Source organism: Mycteria americana, chromosome 12 (assembly GCF_035582795.1).
Source record: "Mycteria americana isolate JAX WOST 10 ecotype Jacksonville Zoo and Gardens chromosome 12, USCA_MyAme_1.0, whole genome shotgun sequence".
NCBI lineage: Eukaryota > Metazoa > Chordata > Aves > Ciconiiformes > Ciconiidae > Mycteria > Mycteria americana.
In genome coordinates this window covers 6,604,151-6,617,180 of record NC_134376.1, presented here as the reverse complement: position 1 = coordinate 6,617,180, position 13,030 = coordinate 6,604,151, and the positions used below count along the sequence as shown (strand labels likewise).

Genomic DNA, 13,030 nt, shown 5'->3' with positions numbered 1-13,030 from the left:
GGCAGCGGGAGAGGAGGAGGAAGGATGGGCTGGGCTGGGGCGGGGGCGAGCAGAGAGGGAAAGAGGGGGCGAGGGTTACCGGGGGGCCGGCCGGGGGCTGTGGGCCCACCCGCGCCCTCTCCGCGGCAGCCGCTGCTCGGTGGCGGCCGGGGAAGGGCCGGCTGGGAGCGAGCGGCGATGGGCAGCGGCGTGGCGTGGGATGGAGAGGGCGGAGGGCAGCACGAAAGCCCTGGGGGCGACCCGACGCCCCGGTGACGGGCGCCGCAGGCCGCCCGTACCCCCCCAGGGCGGGTCGGTGCCGTGCCCACGCCCGCCCACCCCCCACCCCCCGCGCTGGGGGACGCTCCCACGGCCCGTCGCTGCCCACGCGTGTCCCAGCCCGGCCGCCCCTCCGGGCTGGGGCAGCGCCGCTCTGTGACAGCAGAAAGTGGCTGGAAAGGGGCGAGGCGTCACACGCTCTGCCTCCGGGAGGCAGGGAAACGCTGAGGGACCGATGGGAAGGCATGAATGAATGAATCTCCATAAAGAGCCCCAAGCAGCGGGGAGAGGGAGAGAGGAGGAGGAGGAGGAAGAAGGAGGAGAGGAGGAAAAGAGGAAAAGCCGGAGCAGGGAGGCAGCAGCAGACGTGACGCCGGCAGGTAAGGAGGTGCCGGTGGCCGCTCGGCCCCGCGGTGCCCGGGCTGGCAGGCTGGGGGGCACAGCCCGAGGGGGGGACAGGAGCCACCGGGACCCCGCGTGGGTTGGGGTTTTTTTTAGGGGGGATATTTCCCCTTGCAAAATGTGGGATTCCCCGAACTTACCGGGACTGCCCCCCCGGTGCTGCCGCCCCGCGTCCCGCTGGCTCCGGGGGGGCTCCGCTCCGGGGCGCCGGGCTGAGCCCCTTCCCCGGGGCAGCCCCCTCCGGGCAGGGAGGCAGCGGCTCGGCCCGGCCGGGCTGTGCTCGGCGCTGCACGCCGCGGCGGGAGCCGTGCCCTGGCCCTGCCGAGCGGGGCGGCAGCTCCCCGGCGGGGACCGGCACCGGCGGCCGGACCAGCCCCGCACCGGGGCAGCCCCGAGCCGGGCCCAGCCCAGCCGGTGGCAATGCAACTGCCTCGGCCTGGCGTCTGGATTTACCTCCCGGGGGCATCCAGCTTCTGCTCCGGCCCCCTTTGCTTTGGTAGCGGTTGCAGAGGGGAGCGCCTCTCCCCCCGGTCTCGGTCCCCCCTTTGCCGCTACGTCCCTGCTGTGGTTACATAAGGCAGAGGAGCGTGTAGCCAGCGCCAACGCCGGCCGAAGCATCGGGATCTCACCCAGGGGTGCCCAGAGCTGAGCCCAGCCCCGTCCGCCTGCTCCCAGCCCTTCGCCGCACCTGCCCCGCTGCCCGGGGTGAGCCACCCCGCTGCCTCCCCTGCCTGCCGCAGGGATTGTGCTTGCGGGTCACGCAGGCGGGCGGCTGAGGGGGGACAGGTACACGCATACATACACATGCACACCCCCTGCCCTGCCCTGCAGCCTCTGCCTTGGCTCTCACGCAGAGCTGCCCCGCACTCACGCTGCCTAAATGCGTGTAGCCCTCGCTGTGCACACACGCACGCACACGCCGTTTGATGTAGCAGCCTTGTTCTCGCAGATGGGTCCACTCCAAAGCGATGCACACTAGAAGTGTTTGCACACAAACACGCCGCGGTAGGTAGCACACGGGTCACGTTCTCGCACACACGTGGGCTAGTGCACGCCGTGGGTGCTCACCGGTGCCGGCACAGGGGTGGTGTGCGCTCTCCCTGCCTACACGCACAGGCGGGGAACTCATGCTGGACGTGGCCGGCTCCCAGCCCGGGCGAGCGCTGGGAAAGCTGCAGGCCTGGCAGGGCAGTCCCGGCTGGCTGCGGTGGGCAGCTCTGCGGCTGCCCGCAGCTTTCCCCTCCCTGACCGAGGTGCTCCGAGCAGGGATCAATAATGCCTTTCTGATTGGCTTCAATTCCCCATTCAATGTAGTCACTGCATTAGGACTTGATTTTTCTCCCCTTTGACTCCCGGCCAGATTAGATTGTGAATTTGGCTGATTTCAAGCAACTGGGGGAGGGAAGAGTCATACAGCGAGTGAGAGAGAACTGAAATATCCTACAGGATCCCCTGGAGGGGAGAGAAATCAGGTCTAGATAAGAGCTTGTTCTCCCTGTCTGGCTAATGCTTTCCTGTTTGATGATCAGAAAAACCAAGATCTAACCTCTCACCAGGACGGCTTAACTATGAAAGGTCAGGCTTTTGGCTTGTTTGAGGTGCAAGGTTTATTATTATGAGCTATGGATTATTTATTTCGGTTCTACCATCATATGCTAAATATAGGATTGCACAACGCATGCAAACAGAAGGACATGGCCAGTGCTTCGGAGGTTTCCGAGTCGAGCTCTGGATGTAGCGCTGAGGTTGGAGAAGCTGCGACAGGGACAGGACACGCAGTCTGTGCCCTGGAGAGCCCAGTGCTCTCCCGCCTGTTTGTAAAGTCTCAACCCCATTCTTGGGCATTTTTTTCCAATGCTTATTTTCCCCATGCATGTGCTGGGGACAAGCGAGCGGGTTGGTTACATCACTGAAGCCCCGTGTCCGAGAGGGACGCAGAAAGCAGCGGCCAAGCGCATCCCAGCTGCGCTGGTCCAGGTGGAGTTTCTCTGCTGGCTGCTCCAGGGCCGGGATTTCGTGCCAGTGAAAGCCACAGCAGCACAGCAGTGCCCGCAGCATCCCAGCTGCTGGCACTCAGCTTTGAATTGGTGTTAACTCCAGGTGTAGCAAAAGCCTGGGATTACGTGGTTTCTCAGCAAAGGGCACTGGGAAGCTTGGTGGAGCAGAGCAGCTTAAGAAGGAGCTGCTGCAGGGCAGTGAGGAGCCTCAGGAGGAGAGGATGTGGTGCTGGGGGCTTGCTGCAGGTAGGCTGTACCTTTCTGAGCTGTCTGGGGGTGTGGGGAGGCAGCTGCTAGAGTCAGCAGCAAGGCTTCGAGGTGGAGGAGGGAGGGAGCTACTCCAGGGGTTGCAAGGGGGTATGAGCTGGGAGCACAGCCTTGAGTGGTGTTTTGCACGATCTGGTACGGTTGCTGGATTTTTTTGGTGTTATAAACCCAGGGCCTGGGGAGGGTCTGACTGAGCCTGATGGCAGGACAGCACCGAGGCTGAGTGTCTGGGTGTGGTGAGATGGAGGTGTGATGGTCAGCAGCAAATTGGGCCCAGAGGAGGCTGGTGGGGAGGAGAGGACCTCGGTGGGGCTCAGTGGGACAGCTATGGAGCCATGCATGGCCCCACACTGCGGGTGAGGAAGGAGGCAGAGCTGTGAAAGCGGTAGGGCTGTGGGGACCTTGGGATGAAGGGGCTGGAGTGGAGACCCTGAGCCTTGGTCCCATGTCTGCTACACCCCCAGGAGAATGGTGGCAGAGGCTCAGTGGGGAGAAAGAGGAGGAAGAGCATGAAATGATATGTGAGGTGTAGTTTGGCTGCTGGAGTGGTGAATGTATGCACAGCCCTCAGCACAGGGATTGTCTGGGTCCCTGAGAAATCCCTGTGATGGAAGCAAATAATAAAGACCTAAGAAAGGAGCTGTGAGATTTAGCTCCAGGTGAGGGAGAGCTGGAGTCTCCATGCACCATGAGGAGCTGGGGCAGGAGGGTCTGGAGGAGGTGGCACTGAGGGCGCAGGGTGCGTATCAGCCCGTGCAAGGGAGCTGGAGGGACGTGAGAGGAGGCCAGGGAGGTGGAGATGGGAGTTGGTGTGGTTATGACAGCAGCCTGAGAGAAAGCTGCATGCATTAAAAAAAACCCCTCAACAAACAAAAAATGCCCTATCAATCGGGGGAGGCTTACAATCTGTTGTTTGGGTCTGGCCTCTGTACCGCCTGGCATGGTCCCCCATGCAATGTGAGGTTCAAGGTATAATTCAAGATGACCCAGTGGCCGGAGAACCGCTGACGATGAGGAAAGCCCTCTGCAAACGGGACTGTGGCCAGCTGCCTCGGGGAGCAGAGCATCCCTCATCGCTGCCCCGGGAGCCTGAGCACGTTCTCCCCTCTGGGGACCAGTGGGGGAGAAGCGGGTGTCCCAGGATGGGGTCCAGACCTGTGACCCCTGTTCCTGCTGGGTGCGGTCCTGCCCAACTCGGGGACCAAACTGTCGGCAAGGCGTTTTGTTCAAACGCGCGTCGTGTCCGTTCAGGGCTCTTGGTGGGAAAAGCCAAATGAACACAACCCCGCCGGCTTCCCCCCACCCTTCTCGCCTTTGTGCTTAAGGGGAAGTGGAGGGGAAAACTCCAAGGTTTGCATTTTTTTCACCCCCACTTCAGCATTTCTTTAGGAGCTGGACAAGGGCAATCTCTGTAGCTCACTCGTGTTTTTAAATCAGCAGAAATAAGTGTATGGAAATGTATGTGTTTTACTGTATCAGCTGCTATCAGCTTTTAGCTTTATTACAGTAAGTGCAGAGTTTTTTGTGGGCCAAACTCATTCATTGGATTTAATGGAGTTAAACTGCAGGCAGATTTGGCAACTTGTTTGTGTATATCTTTGTAAAATGGACAGGCAGAGATAATAAAATTTTATACTTTATATGGCATCTTTTAGGGAAAAGTCTTCCAAAATGTTTTATAAACAGCATGCATATTTTGCTACAGAATATGCTCATACTGAAGTACGAGACACTTTAATGCTGCTTCTCTTTTCCTTTTCCTAGAGCTATATGTGTGTGTGTGAACTTGGATTTGCCTATGTTATTGTCTCATGCTGCTTTCCTTACAAGCGTCTTTAGCGGTTTTAAACAATTTCATTGGATTTCTTTCTTTCCTTTTGCTGTATTTGTATCTCTTCCTAGAAATGCAGGTGTAGTTAAGAACCGTAAGCCTTGCTGCGAAGGGCTCAGAAGGAGGGAAGAATAATGTATGTAAAGCCTCTTGCTAAATACTCAAGCACTAGTAAACTGTCCCAGCTGCAAACACAATATCTCAAGACCTTTTGCAGATACAAACATCTGCTGTGAAACCTTTGAGGGGCTGACTTTTTTCCCCCTCTTTCCTGAAACTTCCAAGGTGCGATGATATCTGTTTCTCAACCTATTCTGGGCCAGGCTTAGATCCTGCTTGTGCAGGGCCTTTCCCAGAGTAATGTGGAGTAAACTGACACTTGAGGCTGTAGAAAAAATGTATTTCTAGAAGATGGATTTGTTTTTTAATGAGGCATTTGATGTTTTTCCAGGCTCTAAACAAATTAGACCCAGACCTGTGGCTACTGGGCATAGGGAGGGGAAGCAGCTGATGAGCTGAGCTAATTTATTACACAGCTTCGACTTATGAAATGGTCATCGCTGCCCCATGTGGAGTACTTGGGTGTGTGGAATTGAGGAGAGAGGATATAGATATACAGGATAAATGCAAAACAGTGGTGAGTGACAAGGACGTAAATAAATCTGGAGACTCTGGTGGCATTAAAATAAATTGCAGGTAGTGAGGTGTGAGATATATGTGATGTCAAAGGAACCCTATAATGTATTTATATCCCTGCTCAGGATTTGCTGGCGTTTCTAAATAATGCATTAATTCAATTACACATTCTTAATTAGTGTTTGCTCAAATTGGAGCAACATGACTAATTTACTTTTACTGCCTCTTATTTTTATTTTGCTGGTGTGGTGGGTTTCATTTTTTGACTCTGTCCCCTCTCTGCTTTGTGGGACTTGTAACACCCAGCTGTGATGCTCACGCCACAAACTGCAGCTTCTTTGGTAATACCAGTTTTCCATATTTATGAATATTTTTACGCTCACAGGCTGCACAGTACTGACCTGACCCTGTAATTGGAGAAAGAGGGAGAAAAAGAGTCCAGATGTGAAGTGGCTCCTTTCAAAGGCCGAGCAGCATGCTTTCTCGGTAGCGCAGGGCGACTGGCAGCATGCTGGAGCAGGATTAGGCCCTTTGGGCTCCCCAAGCAGGGGGATTTTTGCGTGCATTTAATTGTTTTTTTTTCCTCCCTGGAAACTCGTGGTAGTTGCAGGGATGGGTGCTCCCGTCCCTCTGGTCTCTGGGATGGATGTGAGCATGCAGGGCTGCTCCTCTCCGCTGCTGGCACCCAAAGCTGCTCAGGGATGGGTGAGGCACAGGGTGCTGTGTGTCATCCAGCGGGGCTTGTGTCTGTCTGCTTCTGCACGGGATGAGTTGAGGGATAATGCCTTCAACACTGTGCCCTTTATGGCTTTGTCCTGAGGGAAGACATGCTCTTGAGAGCTGCCCTCGGATGTTTGCTCCTCAGCTCCTCCTGGAAGGGAGAGCTGGGTCAGGGGCACACGTGCAGGGCGGAGGCTGGCAGCCAGGGCTCCAGTCTTCTGCACAAGCCAGGTTTGGGGTTAGCGCTTATCTTAAATAAACCAGTTAATACATTTATTACAAATATAGGATGAGAAATAAGAGATGAGGGAGACTAATGCAAGCCAAGATTGCTCCCTCCAAGCTGTGCCTCCCAGGAGCAGATGAACGCTTGCCTCAAGTTTGCAGTGAGCAGGTTGGGCTTTCCTACCCCCCCCCCCCCCCCCCCCCCCCGTTTCTTCCTTTTAATTCTTGTTTCTGGCTTTGCTTCTCTTCCCCACCCGCTGCCCACGCTCTCCTCTTGCTTGGAGGCAAGTGATGCAGCCTCGAAAGCCCCATTCATCACCGCCTGCTAGCGAGGCACTAGCAGTCGCCGCCGCTCCATTGATTGACTGTGGCGGTGAGTGAATTTAAAATCATTACGCTCCTGAGACAGCTTTTAAATATGACGAGATGAAAATCAAATCTGCAAGAAGCCTTGTGAAAGGGGTGTCTCCAGCCAGGGAATCCCACGTGGCCCCAGGTGCCGTTGGGGTGTGGGGGAGACCCCGCTGCCCCGGACCTCCTGGGTGTCCCCATGTGAGACTGGACCGCTCTGTGCTGGTGAGATGGGAGCAGGCGGGCGGCTGCTGGCAGAGAATTAAGTAGAAATATTTCACTGTAGAAAAGACTATTGTGTAAAGCTATCCATCTGCTGTCTATCTAATGCTTTGCATGAATTAATGAGCTGATTGATTAGGAAAACCTTGCAACAGCTGGGTGAGGTAGATGATTCTTGTCCTCGTGTTACAGGTGGAGGGGAACTTGGAAGCACAGACGTTAAGACTAAAGTTTCCAAGGTATGGGTTATTTTTTTTGCCATTAGTGAATGCTACAGTTAAAACAAGACACAGACAAATGTCTTATTGATTGATCTGATTTTGGATGCTTTTTGGCTTCAAGAGCGGCCGTGAGAGCTCGGTATGGCTGCAACTCAGCCCTGGAGAGTCTCGGCTCGGGATCTGATCTTCCAACGTGTTTGTGGCAAAACAGCACAGTCTGCTACGGCTCTTGGCTGTGCTGTTTGTGACTGACAGTCTCTTCTCTTTCCACTGGATAAGACAAACTCCCACCATTTCTTACAACATTGGTTGTTTAATATGCCTTCCTCTTGTCCTGCAGCCGTTACCAGGCAAGGCTTTCCATCAGCATCCCCATATTCTTCAGAGTAACTCTCCTGGCCACCTGCAGCTTGCAGAAAGTCTGGTTGCCGGTGGCTGGATGCACAGAGCATCTCCTTCCTCTATGCTACAATGAGTGCAGCTTTTCAAGAATGGTGCATTGAGCAAATGTCACTCCACAGTCCCGAAATCTATCAAAGGAAATGACAGCGGCTGTAAGCATTAATCATCCAGTATCATCAAAATAAAGTTGTTGCAATAGAGCATTGTCAAAGGATAAATGTCTCAACTTCAGCTCGGTGCTGGTTCCATTAATGCTGCTGGCTCACCAAGGTATTCTAGCAGGAGATGGTAATTGCATGGCCCAAGTGCTCATCTTGTGACATTATTCATTAACTCTTCCCTCTCCAGGCTGGGCAGTTGGTCAGTCTGATCACAAGGAAAAAGCCTGGGACAGCTGAGTTGAAGTAGTTTCTTTTCATCGCTGTGCGAAGGAGTTTGTGCCTGGCCCTGTTTGAGTAAAAGCAGGGGTGTGTGTGGAGCAGCACTGAAGGGGCATTTCCCACCCACCCTTCTGAGCGCTCATGGCAAAAAGAGTGAAGTTGTTAATGCAAAAAAAGGCAATGATTTAAAGGAAAAAAAAAAGTATTGAGCATCTGATTTGGGATATAAAAATACCTGCTGCTTTATCCCTGCCCCAGGATGTGGCTTGGGAACAAACCCCGTAACCCTCGTGCTGCCCCTGGTCAGCGTGCGGCAGGTACAAACGCCGCGGGCAGACGTAGCGAGGGTGACAGACAGGGCATCCATCGGGGCTGGCAGGACGAGGGATGTGACCGCTGGTGTCGCTGAGCCGATTAACTCCTGGGGATGGAGGGAGGCCCTGCAGTAATGTCCCTTCCAGCCGCCTTCTCCTGGGAAGGTGGCACTGAGCAGTGAACTGCAAGGTCTGGCGCGTGGCCCAAGGGGATGGAGAGCTGCTGGCAGTGGCTTTCTGTTTAAAATCCAGGACTTCAAACCTCTCTCTTGTGTTTTATGGCACCATTGAACTTTTATGCTGCCTGGGTTTGAATCTTTTTTCCCTAGGGGCTGTGGGGACCTGGTCTGTGCTAGGAAAAGGCTCTCTGCAAACTGCACCACAGAGCAGGACACCGAGGTGGGCACGGGACTGAGCTGTGCCTCTGCCCGGCTCTGCTGTGTGGGCAGGTAGGAGTGAAACTGCGGGGTGCAAAGGGGCTGGGTGGGGATGGACACCCAGCTGAGCCCATCCTGTGTTGCTCACTCAGCCTGGCTCCTATTTACCTTGTCTAGGGAAATGTGTGGGCGCAGGAATAATGCAACTGCTTCTGGAGAACATCTACCGCAGAGGAGTAAAGGGAAAACTTCAATAAAGCAACACGATTCAACAGCTGTCCCAATTCACAAAGGAGCAGAAATCAGGCTGTGGAGTTTGTGTAACTGCTTCATCTTTAAAGAAAGAAGGAGAAATAAGTCTGTGGGATGTGATTCTTAAAGCTCCCCAAGAAATGCTCACAAAGTGAACACCACCATCCCATCGAAGTTTGTCACGTTGTTTACTGCATGGGTTAGTTTGCTAATCTTGAGCTTCACTAATGGGTTTGCAGAAACATCCTCTTCTCTATTAAAATCCTTTCCAGTTGTAAAATCAGTTGTAGGTTCTCCAAATGACACATTGGCTATAAGAAAAAGTCCCAAACTTTCTGCATGGCTTTCCCCCCTCTCTCTCAATGAAGAATTACTAATTCCTGTCCTGATTTTTTTTTTTTCTCCTTTCTAGTCCCTAGCTTACTAGCAAAACAGCCATAAAGCAGCATCACGTTGTATAGCCCTTAGGGCAACGCACCCTTTTTTTGCACTGGAACTTGTGGTGGTGAAAGGAGTAATACACTTCGTTTTAATTAGGCTGGCTTGGGAAATAAGTGTGTCTCACTTACTGATCTTGCTTTTCTCCCCATTTATTTTGAAATGCTGTTGTCTTTATTTTCAGCAGGCAAAATCTGAAATATTGTTGCAAATCCTGACTTTCTTCTGTGGTTTAGATTATAAGCAGCTCCTCAGAGCCAGGGCTTGTGGAGTTCCTTGGAGCTGCTGAGTTACAGGTGACCTGCTCTTCTGCAAACAGCATGTAAAGAGCTGGCCATGGGGACCACATGGGAAATAGCCTTCAAAGCTGGTCAGGTTTTCTGTGACCATCTGAGAGCCCCTTATAGTGGTAAAAGGGAATTGTGCCTGGAGAGCTGGCAGCTGCATTCAGTGGGTAGACCTGGAGGTGAAGTGACATGCCCAGGGTTACCTAAGGTGTTGGTGCTGGAGCCTGTGCTGGCACTAAGTCCTTTGACACCTGCTTCTGCTCTAACCAAGAGTCTTATTTCCTTTCTTTGTCCTTAGTTTTGCAGCGCAAGGAGATTTTTGCTTAATTTTAAATGTTCTCCTAAATCTTGGTGACGGCAGATTGACGTAAGCATGTGCTGGATCAGGGCCTGTTCTCTTATGCATATGGATGCGTACACAGCTGTAAGCGTTTTCCATCTTCAGGCTCTTGCAATCCAAGGGAGAGATCTTCCCTCCCTGCCTGCGGATGTGTCCTCTCTCCCCTTGCACCAGGGGCAGCAGCGTTGGGTCCCCTGGCCTCCAGGGTGAGAACGTGGGGCTGAATTTGGGTAGAATTGCTGGTTGCTTTGATCATTCATTGTCCATTGAGTTTGCTAATGAAGTCGGTGCATGTGTGCAGCCTCCTGGGACACTTGGGAGCTGGGCATGGCAGTGGGATGAAAGCCTAAGCATTGTGGTAGGATCTGCCCTGGACCATGTGTGCTGGGGAATTCCTCCCTGCATGATGCTCTTGGAGGTTTTAGGCTGTGTCTGAGCACATCAGCAGAGAATTAAGTGTTGGTTGTGTCTTGTCTTCCAGAGATTGCCCCGGGTCTTGCTTTGACTGGTGTCACCAGCAGCTAAAATGCATCTGCTGCCTTGGGGCTGAGAGCAGCAGCTCCCAAAAAGGGTGACGCAAACAGGCTGGGTCAGGTGGCAAGGCAAGCAGTGCTTCTCCCAGCTGGGAAAGTCCAGGCTTTGCATCCCTTTTGATACGTGATATCCCTTCAGCCACGCCAGCCCAGGCGCTCGCTCAAGAGAGAGCGAAAGGTGCTTCCTCATCACTGTGCAGCATCTGAGCTTTCCTAGAGGTCTCCATCCGTCTACCAGCATGGATTGTGCTCCTGAAGCTCTGAGATCATGCTGGATGATGGCTGGATGAAACTCAGGTAGAAGATTAAAAAAAAAAGTGGTGGAGAGATCAAGTCAGTCTAAGTCAGTTTATAGCAATTCCATCTTATTTAAATTAAAAGGGATAGTAATGTATAAACCATTTAAATATTTAATCTGTGGAAGAGCCCTCAATGAGCTCGTACTACGTGCACATGTGTAATGCTTGAGCAGCGGTGGCGAGCGAGCAGGGATGGCAGTGGGGATGCCAGCCCCGCTCGGGGCTGTGCTTATATGGGGGGAAGTAGCTGTGTCCCCTCCAGCCCCAGGCTGGCTGGAGGGTTTTGGTTAGAGTTTTACTTAAACAGGGGATTAATTTTACCCTGTAGTCAGTGAAAATTATGGGTGTATTAATGGACTGGGTCCGGAGGCGAGGGCCTCATCCTGCTCTTCTGTGCTTTCTGCCTGCTGGGTGTCTAGTGACTCCAGAAGATGCTCAAAATAGCCCCAAATCAGAGCTGTGCCCGCCCAACCTTGTGGAAAGTCATGAGGTCAATGGTGTAACTGGAAGGAGAATTTGTCCTTTTACCTTTAAAAATAGCTGTATTTTCTTTAATGGCATCTTCCTTGGGGCAGCCCAGGAGCTCGCAGGAGCGTGCAGCCCAGTCGAGGTGCTGCTGAGCAGGAAGGGGTGCCAGGACACCCCAGTTAATCCCATTCCTAAAACGCATTTCTCTCTAAAAATGAACCAAAATATGTAAAACTCTGTGGGTTTCTTCTTCCTCCCAAAATATTTAATTTTCCTGGCTTCCTATAGCCAGGTTGAAGTAGATGTTTCCTTTGCGGAAAATGCTCTCTGATATCACTAAATAGGATTCTGTAATCTCCAGCAGCTAAAGTGTTTAGTTAGGGTCCAAGGGTGGGGTATTTTTTTTTTAACCTGACTGTCCATCCTTACCAAAGTGCGGGGTTTCTAGCAATGAGTGATTTGGGGCTTATCACTGGGAAGTGCCGTGAATGCCAGACCCATGCTTACATGGGGAGAGAAATGCATGAATTTTTCCACATCAGTAGGAGCTGAAGATTTTGCTAAAGGAGTCTCCAGCTGCAAGCAGTGAGATACGGCTCCGCCGGAGAGCTCCGAAGAGGCAGAAACCTGTGTAGAAAATTTAAATGTGGATTTCATGCCTCGGAAAACCATCTATAAGGAAAGATGCAGGTGTTGGCTGGCTCTCGGCCATGCAACAGGTAACTCGGGCTCCCTGATAGCAAGGTTGCTGAAGCACAGACGTGGCTGTCTTGACTTCTCTGATCTGACTTTGGAGGTGTTTGTCAGGGAGCCCTGGGCTGGATGCTGGCTGGGCTGGGCTGGCTCGAGGGCTGCGGCATGGCCAGGTACACATGGGGCTGGGTCAGCACTGTCCCTGCGAGTACCTCTCTGCGCACTGGTTGCGTGGGGTCCTGCTGGGTCGGCTGCTTCTATTTTTTTTTTATATGTAAAAGCTTTGTTAAAGGTTGTCATGGCCTGGGATGCTATGGTAACACCGGCTGCGGACGGACCTGAGACAGACTGACCGCAGCCAAGGCAAGGGCAGTCGGGACGAAGTTACCTTCCCAATTACAGCCTCTGGCAGTACATGCTGAAGGAAAAGGAAAAGCAATAAGTAAATCGAGCCTCTGTTTGTTGTCCTTAAGGTCTGTCTGTTAGCTAATGAGGCAGACAGCTGAACCTCTTATTAAATAATACTACCTAGCACTTTTGTAGAGTTATAGGTAGTAACTTGGTTAAACCCAAGCTCTGTATTGACAAGGGGCTGAAAACAGCACCTCCTTCTGTTGGTGATTTGATTTTGGTGTGGAGCTTATGCTGGGTATTCTGGTAATGAGGGCAGGTCTATGCCTTGATGAGCTCTGTGGAGCGAACCCACCCTGGGAAGGAGCATCACCTCTGCTGGGCTCAGTCCTCCAGGGCTTGGGCCCTGCAAGCACGGGGCTGAGCACCGCCTGTGCTCGCCCGACTGTGGGCAGTGGTCCTGGCCATGGTAAACATCTGCTGTGACCCCTCAGTCCAGCAGTGCCCTGTTCATGGGGTCCCTGACAGCCCTCTGTGCCCCCAACTGTGCCTGCTGCCCTGTGCTCCCCATGCAGCATCGTGTCGGCTAACTCGCTGCTCTGCCTTCTGCCTTGCTCCCCTCCTCACACCCCATGGAGCTGCCATGTGGTTTTGGTGCCGGGCGTGTAGCTATTGTCTATTTGTAAGACAATACTTCAGCATTACGTGGTGAAAACACAGGCAGCATTGTACAGCTGGTAGCAACATTGATTGAAGTGATATTTAA

At 53.0% G+C, this 13,030-nt stretch overlaps 1 protein-coding gene across 3 annotated transcripts in view; it reads left to right on the top strand.

Moving 5' to 3' along the window:
* Positions 1–591: 591 nt before the first annotated feature.
* The window catches only part of ELFN1 (extracellular leucine rich repeat and fibronectin type III domain containing 1), a 106,476-nt gene continuing 94,037 nt past the window's right edge, over positions 592–13,030 (top strand). For all 3 annotated transcript variants that reach the window (XM_075515026.1, XM_075515028.1, XM_075515030.1), the window contains exon 1: positions 592–638. The gene's annotated coding sequence lies outside the window, so the exon portion shown is untranslated. The remainder of the gene's footprint in view (positions 639–13,030) is intronic.